General features: G+C 51.0%; 1 protein-coding gene across 7 annotated transcripts in view; it reads right to left on the bottom strand.

The window, feature by feature from the left end:
* PAX5 (paired box 5) overlaps nt 1-15105 on the bottom strand; it is a 134740-nt gene that overhangs the window by 101791 nt on the left and 17844 nt on the right. The window lies entirely within an intron of this gene.

Consider the following 15105-nt stretch of genomic DNA (forward strand, 5'->3'; position numbering starts at 1 on the left):
TATATGTATGCATAGTGACCATTTATATTCCATCTGTCCATCTATATAGCTATTACCTGTGTAGAGATGTTCATAAAGAAAAAATCAAGGGTACTAGAAAAGACCTCTTCACCCTTGGCAGTGTTGATTATTGACTGGTTCATTCAGTTCCTGATGGAGATAGTGTGATTGCCTGGAATGTACCTTGCAGGTTTCTAAACTGAAGGCTCCAGAATCAATTTTGTGGTAACTGGTTAGATGTGACCAGCTTACAAACTCAGAATGGGTGTCAGGAAGCAAATTCAAGTACCACCATTACTGATTTTAAATATCACGGGCGAGGAAAGGCTCCTGGTTGGGCAAGTCACAGGACAGAGCAGAGATTAACAATTTTGGCTTGTTTTCATCTCCGAGGTGGCAAACGGGTACACAGCAGTTCATGGCTGGTGGTGCAAAATGATGCTGAAGCTCACAGCTTGCAGGGGAAGATCTGTCACTCCTGGAGGGAGGACAGTGCCAGCAGCCTCTGCTGGGTGAGACTGGCTGGGCTGGAGCTGCCCCATGCCGCTGCTGTCTGAGAGCTCCCCTCCTCCTGGTGGCTGTGCTGAGGGCAGCCCCCAGCCCGTGCCAGCTCCCCGGCTCTGCCCAGAGAGGGGCAGCACAGAGGGCATGAGCTCCTTGGAAGGCTTGGCAAGAACTTGTCCTTGGTGGCCAGAGGCTTCTGCCCCTGTGGTGACCAGGGGAACCACACATGGATACCCCACAGCAAACAAATTTCCACTTCTCTGAGGGGTGAAGTAGCACCAGCTTCATTCACACTCTGGAGTCAAATCATCAACTCAACAGCTCCATTTTCATCCATAGCCTCCTAAGAGGAAGCATTCTTGGGAATTTGCTTCAGCTGTGACAAGGATCTGGAAGTGCAACTCAGCATTCAGAAACAAGAGCAAGGAGTTCCAGAGGTTTACTCTGACTTGACACACCAGATACTAACTTCATGTGGAACCACGACAGATTCCAGCATCCCCACATCCTTCTTTGGAGTAAACTGGCCCCGTAAGGTGCTGTGGTGCTCAAACCATCAGGTAACAAGTGCTGCTGCAACAAGTAACATGTAGGTGTAAGAGAGGGAGCCCAGGTAAGCTGAACAGTTGCACAAATTTAAAACTCGAAGACACGCACCTAAACTGTTCCAAAACAATCTTCCTTGGATTCAGGCATGCCTATAATTATGTTCCTCCCATCTCTGAGCACTCATAGCATTTCTGGGCCACTCCCCATTGCCATCCAAGGCCACAATAGATGGGGACTGTTCTTTGTCCTCTAACTGGTGCTAGGCAGGAAAACACAGGCTCTGCTCTACCAAAAACCTCCCTCTTCCAGAAATGCCAACTCCTGTGTCCTCCTGCCCGAGAGAAAACCAGTGTGAGAATGGGGAGAGGATAGGTAGGTGCTCATTCTCAAGGAACCAACTGGAAACCCAAGGAACCAGAGAAGAAAAAGACTGCTGCATGACTATTTCTTATTAGTTGACGTTCAGACAAAAAAAGTCAGGCACTGTCAAGCATGAAATCTTGTTGGGACAATAGAGATGGAATTGCTACTGCTGACAGCAATGTTTACAAGGGCATGATGCGTCGATGCTGCACAGCATGAAACCAGCAGCCCCATCTAGCTCTGCGAATTGTAACAAGAGCAAAATATCCCATTTGGGACAGATAGGAGTTGTACCACCAAAAACAACCTCTCAGGTGTAAAATCCATTACAGGTGGATGGAAGGAAACGCAGAGGAGCCCAGCTGGCACAGCAGGAGGCTCTGAGTGCTCTGCAGCACAAAGCAGCCACAGCAAACGTTGTCTCTGAGAGATGACTTGCCTGTAGGTTTGAGGGCTTCCCATCACCTCCAGCCAAGAAAAGGTGGGAAAAAGGGAGCAGGGCCGTGCTCCTCACACTGTAGGCTCTGACACCCAGCCAGACGGTGTTGCTTAACTATTTCCAGGCAACATGCAAGATATTGGACCATCTGCCTGCCTGAGGCACTCCGAGCCCTGTTATCAGACTGCTGAGAAACCACTTCTGATAGGTCTGAGTTTTTTAAAAGCCTCCACCACCAAATCTGTCTAACTCAAAGGAACTGTATACAGAGCAGTGTGGCAGCTGAGTCCAGTAAGCCCTAAAGCTGATAATTTGGACACCTTCCAAAGAATAGTCTGACAGTCAAATGTCCCAGGGACAGCAGGTGCAGAAAATTGCATTGCAGGGAAAGTGAACACAGAAGGAGTACCTTGACTGCAAAGTTCAACAATAATTGTTCAGAATTATACGGGGGGAGGCTGAAGCCTGTTTAGCCAATCTAAGATATTCTGTTGTCTTCACCTGAAATGCTCAGTCACCAGGAAGCCTTTGATGCGCACACTTGTGCATCAGCTGCTCACAGCTTGTCCCTTAGGGCTGTGCTTCTGTCCCTCCTGAAGCACGGAAATGCAAAAGGAGGATATGTATCCAGGCCATTAGATGCAGCAGCGTGGGGGTGAGCAGTGCCCACTCCAGCAGAGCTCTGTGACAGCTCATCAGGCAAAAACAGCAGCCCAGCAGTTACTGCAGCATCAAAGGGAAATGAGGCTCTGCTGTGTGAGATGGCCACCACAGCCAAAGCTGTTCTTACAGATGTTTCCTCACTGCAAGTTTGCTTTCTTCATATTTTGTTGACTAAAAGTTGATGTGCATCATGTAAAGCACCTGAAAGAAGAACCTTGTGATGGCATTGTTCCCACAAAAGCAGCATCCTACAGACCTTGTCTGCTCTGCTAATCAGCATCTCTGAAGTCCTGATCTAGAGGAAGGTGTCCCTGCCCATAGCAGGGGGGTCAGACTAGATGGCCTTTAGAGATGGCCTTCCAAACCAAACCAAACCAAACCAAACCATTCTGCGATTCTATCATTCCATGTCCTGTGAGGGATGTACTTTCCCTGCCTCTGAGACATTTTGTGAGATGTCAGAGAACCATAATGACAGGCTGCAGGAAGTTTCTAAACAAATAAGGTGCTGATGGTGGATGCACCTCCCTACTCAGTCTGCCACCAAAGAAAACCAGACAGCAGCTGATGCAGTCTACAAATGTGTCACTGAAGCCGGCATCCCGTTACAGAGCTACAGGGAAGCAGTTTTATGAAGATGGAGTGTCCTTGCGATCAGAAAACCATCACATTGCACTGATGTTGGTATCTGACAGAATTTCAATACCTGACCTCCACTGTAGACATCCTTTTTGCCATGCTCAAATCAGCCAGATCAGTGCCCAGCTGATGGATTTTAACTGGATTTCCTTTCACTATAAGACATCTCAGGCAAGAATCCTTGGTTCCTAACCTCCACTGGCAATATGGATCTGCAGGAGCAAAGAATAATCGGTCTCCAGCTAGAACTGTTATCTTACAGGAATTATCATAGGTACACGTTGACTACAAATATCTCTTAGCAGAATCTCAAATGAGATAAAACATTGGCAAGCTCCACACTCACATCTCACAGTCATCTGAAGAGAAGACCTTGTTTGCTTTCAGAGGAGCAGCTGCTCTTTGCATCTCTGAAGTCATGGGCACCATGGTGGGGACAGCCACTGCTCCAGAAGGAACAGCCCACGAGACCAAGGAAAAAGTTGTGGAGGCACCTCCCCAGCTAAGGCTCATGAAGGAAATGGAGATAACAAAGGCCACGGCTCTGAAACTAACTCCCAGCTCAAGAAAAGTTGCTCCAGCGTTATAGGTGGAGTGCAGTGGCACGAGTGCTCTCCTGTCAGAGTGACAGGAGAGCTGGAGTACAGAGAAACAGACCTCAGACCACTTGGGGCAGACTGCACACAAGTACACACAAAACAGAAAGGGTCTAGCTGAGTATCTAGTTGAATACCAGGTGCAGTTGAAGGTTCCTGCCCATGGCAGGGGGCTGGAACTAAGTGTCCTCTGAGGGTCCTTCCCACTCAAACCATTCCAAGAGTCTGTGATTGTATGGACATGAAATGGGGAAACAAGCTGGAATCAGTCTTGTTGTGGAAGTTCAGCAAAACACCAGTGCAATACTTCATCTATCAGACACTTATAAGTCCTACTGGAGCAGGTAGGGACACCCATCTCTAGATTTTCCCAATTAGGACTTCCTTTTCCATCTGCAAAATCTTTACAAGGAAAAAAAAGAATAAAAAGAGGGATTTGGCTCTTTTCAGCACATTTGGGTGGAGCTAAAATACATCCTTTGGTGCTGCTGACGATGGCTGTTGCTGCTCTGCCTGAGCTGTTGGATACCTAGAGCCCCACTGGGCTGGCACAGACTGCCCGAGCCTCAGGAGGTGCAGGGATGCACACAGCCTGAGCACGGGGCTGATGGCACATTCCATGCCCGGCACGTGCTTCAGCCACCGTGTGACTGCTGAGAAGCACATCCTCCCTGTGCCCATCCTCGTACATGTTCACATCCTCCCTGTGCCCATCTTCCCCTGTGCCCATCCTCGTACATGTTCACATCCTCCCTGTGCCCATCCTCGTACATCTTCACATCCTCCCTGTGCCCATCCTCGTACATCTTCACATCCTCCCTGTGCCCATCCTCGTACATGTTCACATCCTCCCTGTGCCCATCCTCGTACATCTTCACATCCTCCCTGTGCCCATCCTCGTACATCTTCACATCCTCCCTGTGCCCATCTTCCCCTGTGCCCATCCTCGTACATCTTCACATCCTCCCTGTGCCCATCCTCGTACATGTTCACATCCTCCCTGTGCCCATCTTCCCCTGTGCCCATCCTCGTACATGTTCACATCTTTCCTGTGCCCATCCTCGTACATGTTCACATCCTCCCTGTGCCCATCCTCGTACATCTTCACATCCTCCCTGTGCCCATCCTCGTACATGTTCACATCCTCCCTGTGCCCATCTTCCCCTGTGCCCATCCTCGTACATGTTCACATCCTCCCTGTGCCCATCCTCGTACATCTTCACATCCTCCCTGTGCCCATCTGCCAGCCCAAGGCACAGCGAGCCCTGAGCCGAGGTTTGTGCTTCAGCACAGGACTCAGCAAGGACACCACCACCTCTGGTGAGCACCACAGCTCTCCCTGAACTCTGCCATACCCACCACTACACCATGACAAACTCCTCAAGGGGCTCTTCTCAAGGGCTGGCACATCCAGGAAACACAGACAGCCTGCAGGTATGAATCCAATACTCCTGCAGACAGGTATGTCCAGCTATTCATATAATTAGTTAAAACCTACACCAAGTGACTGCAAAATGCAGTCACCAAGCCTGATGCAGATAATCCCCCAATGGGGCCATTCTGCAAATACCAGGAGAGGGCAAAATGGGCAGGATTCAATCAACACTGCACTACCACCTCTGGCAATGCAAAGGCCTCAATGTGAAGAACACACAAAAAGGACATGTGTCGCAAACGTCTTTTGTGAAAAATCCTTTCTTAGGATTTTTCCTTGTGAGAAGCTGCAGTTTCAGCAGCAAATGTAAACAATGGTTATCTGCTGCTGTGGAATGCAACAGGTGGATCCGTGATTGGTCTCCTGCGGATGTTTGGATTTGCTGACCACTCACGGCAGAGCTGCTCTCGCTCTCTGTCTGAGACACAGACCTTTGTTATTCATTCTTTTCTATTCTTAGCTTAGCTAGCCTTCTGAGAACCTTTCCTTCTATTTCTTTTTAGTATAGTCACAATGTAATATATATATCACTAAATAATAAATCAAGCCTTCTGAACATGGAATCGACATTCTCACCTCTCTCTCATCCTGAAAACCCTTGTGACCACGGTTATTGAAGTGAAGGGAGAACGACCATCCTGGTAATGCATCGAACTCCAATTTATTGATCAATCCATCACCTTAAATAACAGTGCTAACGAACTCCATGAATATTCTGTAACCCAGATTCATGATAGGCTAACAGAGAAACTTCTAACCACTCCTCTTGTTTTAGAATACCTACAATTGTTTATTAAAAACAGAACCGGTGTTCCCAAAACTTCTACATCTGTTCTCAGGGTGCCAGGTTTTCCCAGAGACGGTGTTCTGCTTGTTATGGGAAGACAGTCTGAGAACTTTATTGTTTACAAAGAGAGTCTAATTGTTTATAGAAATCAGAAGGCTGAGAACTGTTTTACTTTTCCCTTATACTTTTCTCTCAATTGTATGTCTCATGGCCTTTTCTTTAAGTCATTCTCCGACACACGGTCACAAAAACGGACCTGGAGAGAGCTGCCAGGACACCTCCCTTCTCTGCCTCTCCCTGCTTTTGCTCTGAATGCTCACGGGGGACTTGGTGACCGGCAACAACAGCAATTACAGCTTACAATATGAACTCCAGAGCTTCCCAAAGCACCAACACAAAGTGGTTTTCCACTATCATTCAGGATTTCAGGAGGCTCTCATTTCAGTCAAGGAAATAATTCTGATTTTAAAATTCCAGTAAGCTTGAATTGCTTGAACCCACTGCGACAGCAGCGAATCTCAGTCCCTACATGACAGTCCTGGTACTAGGGCTGCACTTTGTGGGAAGGCAGCTGACCTGACACTACCTGCACAACTCTTTGCTTCTTCCCTAGGGGCAGAAGCACACTTGGGGGGCATAGGGAGACCCTGGCCTGGCCACACCCTCGCCCTGGTGGTCACCCCACCTCACAGGTGGAACAAGGCAATGGAAAACCCATTACTGCTTTGGAGACAGAGAAAGCCTGACACAGAAACACATGATGCCTGGAGAGCTCTTGATGTGACAGAGTTGCCAAATCATTTACCTTATGCTCTGGGGTCGGACCTTTTGTGTAGGAATAGTGCCCTGCCTCCTTCCAACCACCACCTGTGACTGGCCAAATCTCTCTTCCAGGCTAACGAGGCTGAGACACTGCAGCTCCTCTAAGCTCCCCTCATCCCAAACACGTTTGAAAATCAAGCATTAGTTTTAACAGTGCAGATGTATGCTGACCCAAGACGCACTGAGGTATAGACAGGGAAAAGGGGGAAAATCACACATCATCATCTGAAGTGTGTGACCCTCCTCTCACAGAAGCACCTTGTTCAAGAGTGGCACGTGAAGGAAACTAACCACCAAAGAGCCAAACAATCTTTTCTTGATTTTGTTCTTCAGATCTCCCAGAAACCCCTGCCATAATTTAAAAAATAGAGTACTAATTGTGAAAGTTTTTGAGTAATGTAATTTACCCATTGTATGGCAAAACTTTGGTCGCCTCTCTGCTTATACAGATATGTGGCAGATGCATCAGAGGCACACAGATACGTGCTCTGTAGAGACACATAGATACATACGTGCATTGTGACTGCACCTCAGCATTTCCTCCTCTCTGGATTCTACTGATTCCTTGATGAATGAGAATTATTCATCTTGCTCATGACTTTTCTACTTACTTTATATTAGCATTTATAACAAACATCCATCAAAACTGGCAAGTCCTGCTTTTCCACAAAACTGCTTCTTCTTTCAAAAATGCATTCCTATGAAAGAATCCTGGCCAGCCCCAGCACTGGCACCATCAGGATGATCTGACAAGTCACCTACCCCTTAACTGAATCTCAGCTAAATTTATATGAAGAGGTTGTTCCTTGAAAAGCATCTAGCAGTTGACAGCTCCTGATGAGAACAGCTGGAGCTACAGCAGGGCTGTAAGGAGTGGTGGAAGTCTGGGCTTTTCATTAACACAGCTCTGAGAAAATCCCTGCTCCACTGAAGCCAGTCGCAAACTGGCAGGGCTTCACCTCAGAGCCAGAGGAGAGCTCTGCAGAAAACAGGGGCCCCGGGGACCACATTAGGAGAGGAGTGACAAACATGCTTGATGTGCACACCAGACAGCTGGTAACCTGCGTGCGCAGAGAGGGCAGCTGTGCTGGCAGGGAGTTTTCCTGTGCTCAGCTGTGAGCAGGTGAGCACCACTGATGGCCAGGACAGCACCAGCCCATCCTTGAAACCCCTCAGACACGAGGCACAGGGACACCCCCACCTGCAAACAGCTGCCCACCAGGCACTGCCCTCCAGCCAGCTGTGGCCATGTGCACAGGGCTGCCACAGAGGCCGTGAGCTGGCAGCAGAGCCCCAGGCTCAGGGGTGCAGGCAAGCCCTGTGTCCAGAGCCTGGAGCTCAGAGATGCAGGCACACCCCGTGTCCAGAGCCCCAGGCTCAGGGGTGCAGGCACACCCCGTGTCCAGAGCCTGGAGCTCAGGGATGCAGGCACACCCCGTGTCCAGAGCCTGGAGCTCAGGGATGCAGGCACACCCCGTGTCCAGAGCCTGGAGCTCAGGGGTGCAGGCACACCCCGTGTCCAGAGCCTGGAGCTCAGGGATGCAGGCACACCCCGTGTCCAGAGCCCCAGGCTCAGGGGTGCAGGCACACCCCGTGTCCAGAGCCTGGAGCTCAGGGGTGCAGGCACACCCCGTGTCCAGAGCCCCAGGCTCAGGGGTGCAGGCAAGCCCTGTGTCCAGAGCCTGGAGCTCAGTGGTGCAGGCACACCCCGTGTCCAGAGCCTGGAGCTCAGGGATGCAGGCACACCCTGTGTCCAGAGCCTGGAGCTCAGAGATGCAGGCACACCCCGTGTCCAGAGCCCCAGGCTCAGAGATGCAGGCACACCCCGTGTCCAGAGCCTGGAGCTCAGGGATGCAGGCACACCCCGTGTCCAGAGCCCCAGGCTCAGGGATGCAGGCACACCCCGTGTCCAGAGCCTGGAGCTCAGGGATGCAGGCACACCCCGTGTCCAGAGCCTGGAGCTCAGAGATGCAGGCACACCCCGTGTCCAGAGCCCCAGGCTCAGGGGTGCAGGCACACCCCGTGTCCAGAGCCCCAAACTCAGAGATGCAGGCACACCCCGTGTCCAGAGCCTGGAGCTCAGGGATGCAGGCACACCCCGTGTCCAGAGCCCCAGGCTCAGAGATGCAGGCACACCCCGTGTCCAGAGCCCCAAACTCAGAGATGCAGGCACACCCCGTGTCCAGAGCCTGGAGCTCAGGGATGCAGGCACACCCCGTGTCCAGAGCCCCAGGCTCAGAGATGCAGGCACACCCCGTGTCCAGAGCCCCAGGCTCAGAGATGCAGGCACACCCCGTGTCCAGAGCCCCAAACTCAGAGATGCAGGCACACCCCGTGTCCAGAGCCTGGAGCTCAGGGGTGCACAGAGCTCAGACAAAACCCACATCCAGCCTGCCAGGGAGGCTGGGACTCATACTGACAGTGAAGAACACGGAATGCTCCCCTGCCTGGCAGAACTGAAGGTGGCACGAGGAGGATCTCAGCCCACAGGCTCCATCATCTCTCTCAGCAGAGCCTGGAATTCGCCTCCCCAGAATTCTGGCAAACACTTTGCCCTCAAACATCAGAACAGCTCCAGTTGGAGGCTGAAATGGCTTTTTGCTTAAGTTCTGTGAATCTAGACGTGGAGAACTTTTTCAGAAACTGAGGCTACATTATTTTAATGCTGCTATAGTGGAGATCTGAGCTGACCTATATTTTTTTTTTCTTCCCTAGAATTTCATGAGGAATGAAATTTCAAGGAGAAATCCTGTGCCAGCTGAGCTGCTCCTGCTAATGTTTGGGATGGCTGGGTCAGCATCAACGAGCCCCCAGATGCAGGGTGGTTCTTGGAACACTCAAGGGCTTAATTCTGAAATTAAACTCCTCCTTCAGACATCCACAAGCACCTACGTGTGACACCATCACTGCTGGTGTCAAATCACCAGCATGGCCAGAGCCTGCTGCCACGTCAGCACATTCAGGATGGACCATGTAAGGTACACAAAAGGCAAATGCAAAAGCTGAAAGAAAACTGCAATTGTTCTCAGAAATTATGTCCAAGAACTGAAAAATTAGCTTCCAATGAAATGTAAAAAAAATAAATAAAACTTCCCCCAAAAGTAGATTCCTTTGGATATAGCATAGATGAAGCCATCATTGCAATGTAATAGCAAAGCCCACATGAAACCCTATTTAAAATTATGATGTCAGTGTCTGTGTGGTGAGGGAAAACAATTTCTTCTGAAGAGATAAAGAAATAATGGGACAAATAGCCCAAGCCACTGTGCAACCCCAGGAATGGAGCCCTGAACAATAAGGACAGTCTACATCAGCGGGAAAAATTCAGATCAGTGCTTGCCAGCCCTGCAAAACCTCCTGCCCTCCAGAAGCTTCATCTCACCCTGGACTCATTCCTTGGGGTGAAGCAGCACCAGTGAGTTAGTGCTGCTGAAGTGGGGCCAGAAGTCATTAAAGGGGACCCCAGCACTTCCTGAGGACTCTGGAGGGTGTTTCTCTTTCACCTCTGTGTGGGCTTGGACATCTCCACTTGTTTAACCTGATTGCAGCACAGAGTGAGTTTTTTGATTTTTATGTATTTTCCCACTGCCTCCTTTCAGCTATTGCTGACTCAGCAGTGGGATTTTGCATCCCAGGTGCTCCACGTAGGCATCTCCCCAGTGTGCCACGGAGCCTGGAGGCCTGGTCAGCCCCTTTCTATTCCTTAGGGAATTCTCTCCATGTGTCCCTTCCTACTCGCCACTGCCCAGACTGACACTTAACTCTTTTGATGTAATAAACCTGCAGTTTGTATTGGCAGGTGATTTTTTTCCCTCCATAACCTCCTGCATTTTTCCCCTCAGTGTTTGCCTGCTTTAATTGTTTCCCTTGCAGTTAAGATTCCCAAAGGGTTCAGTTCTTTGCACATCACTTGCATGGTGCAGAAGACGCCAAGAAAGTTCTGGGCAGGATACCATCAGTCCCCAACACCATCAGGCTCTGGTCACTGCCTGAAGTGAGCTGAATAATAGGGACTTATGTCAGCACTGGACCTCATCAGTGGCTAATTTGTGCACTGAACTCCATCACCTGCTGATGCTGAGAGTGTGGGCAGGCAGCCTCCAAGGCATTTGTGCTCACAGCCCTTCAAACCACTGCCTAGCTGTGAGCGTATTTTCTTATTTCTGTCCATCTGGGAGAACATAGCTCATGGGCCCTCTTATGGAGCAAAGACACAAAATACAGGAACACTCACTCATTCTGGGTGGTATGCTTTGCTTTTCTCTGTCTCTCTGTCACTGACATGTCACTGACTTGGTGAGCTCTTGTCCACCTTTGTCACTGCCAAGCACTTCTCCAGCTGATCTCCACAGCGGCCGTGGTGCTGGTGTCATTGGAAACATCCCTGCATTATATCCCACATCAGCTTCCATGCACTGGCCAGCCCTGCTTGGAACCCAGACATGCCTAACCCAGGGCATCCCTTCCTGAAAACACAGTGACTGCAGAGTGGGACGGTTCTGCAACGTCTTACAGATGCTGTGTGTAATCCTTCATGTGCAATCCACCATCGTGTGCAATCCTTCTCATTTCCTTCTCATTTCTGTTAGTGTCCCAGCCCCTCTTGGAGCCCTATTCTCTCACACAGAAGGCTGTGACCCAAACACCTGGGAGCACACCGTATCTGTGATTAAAGGCATTTCTCAAAGAGTTCAGTCAAGGGAAGAAAGCGCCAGCACTTACATCATCACACCAGATGCTGACAGCAATGTTGGATTATAGCTGGTGAGAATGGAAACAAAACACAACAACTGGTACAAGTGGAAGTTTCCTGCCACACTGCTTTCAATTCCCCAAACTCCTCCACTGCTGGGAAGTCTCTGTTAAGACTGAATGTTATATTCTCTGTAGCTCTTTGCTGCATGTATCTAAACCTGCCTAACCTCTCCCGCAGCAAGGAGCAGACACTTGCACCCTGAGTGGCACTTTGTTGAGGATGCTCTGCTGAGCTTGGGCAGACCAGGCCACGGACAGTTTGCTTATGGTTGCACAGAGCCTTTTGAATCAGCTGCATCTCTAAAAGGGAAGCACACAGCCCAGTTGGTCTGTGTGCCAGCCCCTGCATTACCTGGCACGGGCTGGAAGGTGCCAGCTTGCACACTGCAGCACTATGCCAGGGCACTGATAGCCCTGGAGTGGGATTCTGGGTTTGTGTTTCTTTTTTCCATGAGCTGGACTTTGGTGATCCTTGTGCGTTCCTTTGAGCTCAGGGCATTCTGTGATTTTAGCCACAGCAGAATAGGCCATGGGACGCTTGTGCCCATTGATAGTCTCTATTTTAACAGCATACAGGTAATGTTAGGGACACGACAGAGTCCTGCACTTCCAGAGAAACTACTGTATGCAAACAGATTCCAGACTGACTTAGCTGCTGTTAATGCTCACCTGCTGCCCCTATTACCTGTTGGTATTGAAGGTTTCTGCACATTTCTGTGTCAGAAGTGAAGCACAAGCATACTTCTGGCAGGTCAGGCACTCTGACCCCGACACAACCTGAAGCAATTGCTCCAAAAAGGCATTATTGCCCTGTGGGAAACGGTGCTTTGCATAAACAAAGGAGGTGCCAAAAACTCTTGTAAGCGCTCCAACTCTGCTCACAAGCCCACCAGCGGCCAGTCTCATCTCTCTGCAAGAGGGCAGGATCAAGATTCTTCCTGCAGCCCCAGGCCAGCCCTGACAGCATCCCCAGCTGCAGCAGAGCACAGAGAGCAGCTGCCGGCACCGAGGGCAGAATTTGTGTCCAGGCATGGCCAGGCTGAGCCGCTCGAGCCCAAGCTGAGCCCAAGCTGAGCCCAGGCATGGCCAGGCTGAGCCGCTCGAGCCCTCTGGCACCAGCAAGCAGAGGGCTCTGCACAGGGTGCAGCATCACTGCACCCAGCGTGTCGGTGCCAGCACCACCCCACACCCTCCCCTTGCTCTGTGAACCCTCTTGGCAGGAGCCAGCAGGCACAGCAAGGCTCCCACAGAGCACAGGCTCCCTGAGATGCCAGAGTCCTTGGCTGGAGAGGTGGCACTCTGCCACTGAGGCAGGCCCAGCGCACGAGGAGATCCAGGTGAGAAGCACATCTCATGCCTCAGGCCTGCATTCTTGCTGCAGCATCCCTCTCAGCTGGCATGGCGCAAACACAGTTGTGCTTGCTCTTGGGCGTGAGCCCTTGTGACACCTCTTCCACACCTGCACAGCTCTGCAGGATGGAGACCAGGGCTAGCAAAGGGAGCAGTGAAGGGAGAAGGAGGGTTGGGCTCTGCCTGGCCCTTCTTCCCCCATCATCCTCACTGAATCCCCCAGAGCACTTATGGCCCAGCAACCTCTCTTGTCCCCAAAACAGGTCCTGACCCCAGTCTCCCATGCACCCACCTGTGGACAGAAGTGTCTTTTGCTCTTTTCTCCGTGCTCGACAAGGATTGTTTAGCCCCACTTCAGAAAGGTCTAACTTTCAGACAGGAGATGCTCAGCACTTCCCAAGAGGTGTCAGGCGTCCATCCTGAAATCAGCACTGCTCCCCCTGGTTTCACTGCTGCTGCTGGTGCAGTGAGACCAGCCCCACACACAGGCGGGCTGTCAGCCCTGGATGCAGCACTCAGCTTGCTCTGACCAGGGGTCCTGCTGCCCTGAAGGCAGACCCTGCTGAGGGCAGGCACCCCACTGCGGTCACTCTGCGCGCTCCTGCTGCCCACCTGCACCTCTGCGAGCCTCCCTGAGGCGCGGGGCTGGGCAAACCTGCCCCAGCGCCCCTGAGGAGGCAATTGGCAGGCAGGGCAGCAAGGAGGCTGCCTGGCATGCTCCGCTGCTGGGGCTGCAGCAGCTGCCTGGGCTCCCTGCAGCACAGCCTGCTCCTCAGGCCAGTCTCCAGTAGCATGTCCTTTAACCAAAAGTGAAAGCAACTGATCCCCCACCAAGGCACATCTGCTCCAAGTCCCTGTTACAACGGGGGGAAAAATGACACCTTCAGCTATAAAAACCAATAAAGACTGTCTGATTTGGTTTGCCCCTGTTGCTACCCAGCAAGCTTCCCACTGGGTTAAATACTGGTGACATCTGCTAATAAAATGTCACGAGTGAGGAGAACAAAACTGATTACTGAATTATATCAAGTGCTGGGTGCAGCTGGAAGGGCAAGTCCCTCGCACCTCAGCCCCAGGCCGAGGGCAGCCAGGACATCTGCACAGCCAGGGGTGTGCAGGGAGGCAGAGCACTCGCCTTCCACAGCTGCAGACAAAGGACACAGAGCCCCCCAAAGCCAGGAAATGACTAAATTAGCTCTGCCTCCTGGGCACGCACATCGTCACACAGGCCAAACTCGGGTGACATGCTTCTCCTCCTTATATCAGAGGGCTGTGTGGCAGGCACAGAGCCTTGGGACTCCTCCAGGAGCACAATGCCCCCACCCAGACCCACGCAGAAGGACCCTGTGGTAAGCAGGACAGTAAGGAGGGTGCTATGGATGCTCCTGGGGCTCCCCTCTAACAGACAAAGATGTTCCTGACTGTGCCTCTCCAAACCTGCAGCCCTGAGCCTATTACAAAAGCAGTTCAAGCAGCCTGCTGAGGAAAGCATTATTGTCCAGCCCAAGAGCTCAAACCCCATGACTCATCCTGCCAAACTGAGGGGGGTTGCTTCAGCAATCACATGCACATTTCTGAACGTGAGCTGAGAAAAGCTGAGAAGGTTCTCAGCTCTCCTTCTGGAACTGCTTTTGCTTTCCAACAAAACACTTAATCCTTTTCTCTGCAGTTTAAGCAGTGTCTTCTGACAGACACCCAAAAAATGTCTCCGTGGCAGAGGAGCCATGTGGTATCAGTAGAGACAGCCTGTGTCCTGACCTGGCTGATAAAACATAAAACTTCTACCCTACCTGCTTTAATGGATACATTTAACTATGCATTTATAACCTGGATTTGGAAAAAAAAAAAATGGCACGTGTATAATCACAGAGTTAAGTAACAATGGAATATTAACAAGGAACCTGAGCACAAAGAGCTTTATACTTCCACCATCAAATTAGTTCCCATGTGGCTGACATTGGCCCCCCAGCCTCTTGCAGTTTTTCTCGCAGTTCAGTAAATCTGGGTCTACTCTGCAACCTGACCATGTGTTTCCACCAAAGGATGCACTGGCACTGGCCCTGTTTGCACAGCTCAGGCACCCGGCTGCTGATTTCAGCCGTGTGTCCCCCAGGGGATGGGGTGGGTTGGGGGTGCCCCTGCAGCTCCAGCCTACCCCCACCACCCCTCCCTGCCTGCAGCAGGGTTTGGGCAGTGCAGGGAT

The sequence above is a fragment of the Melozone crissalis genome, unplaced genomic scaffold (genome assembly GCF_028551555.1).
Source record: "Melozone crissalis strain CALT ecotype California unplaced genomic scaffold, PUWL_Pcris_2 ptg000060l_1, whole genome shotgun sequence".
NCBI classification, from domain to species: domain Eukaryota; kingdom Metazoa; phylum Chordata; class Aves; order Passeriformes; family Passerellidae; genus Melozone; species Melozone crissalis.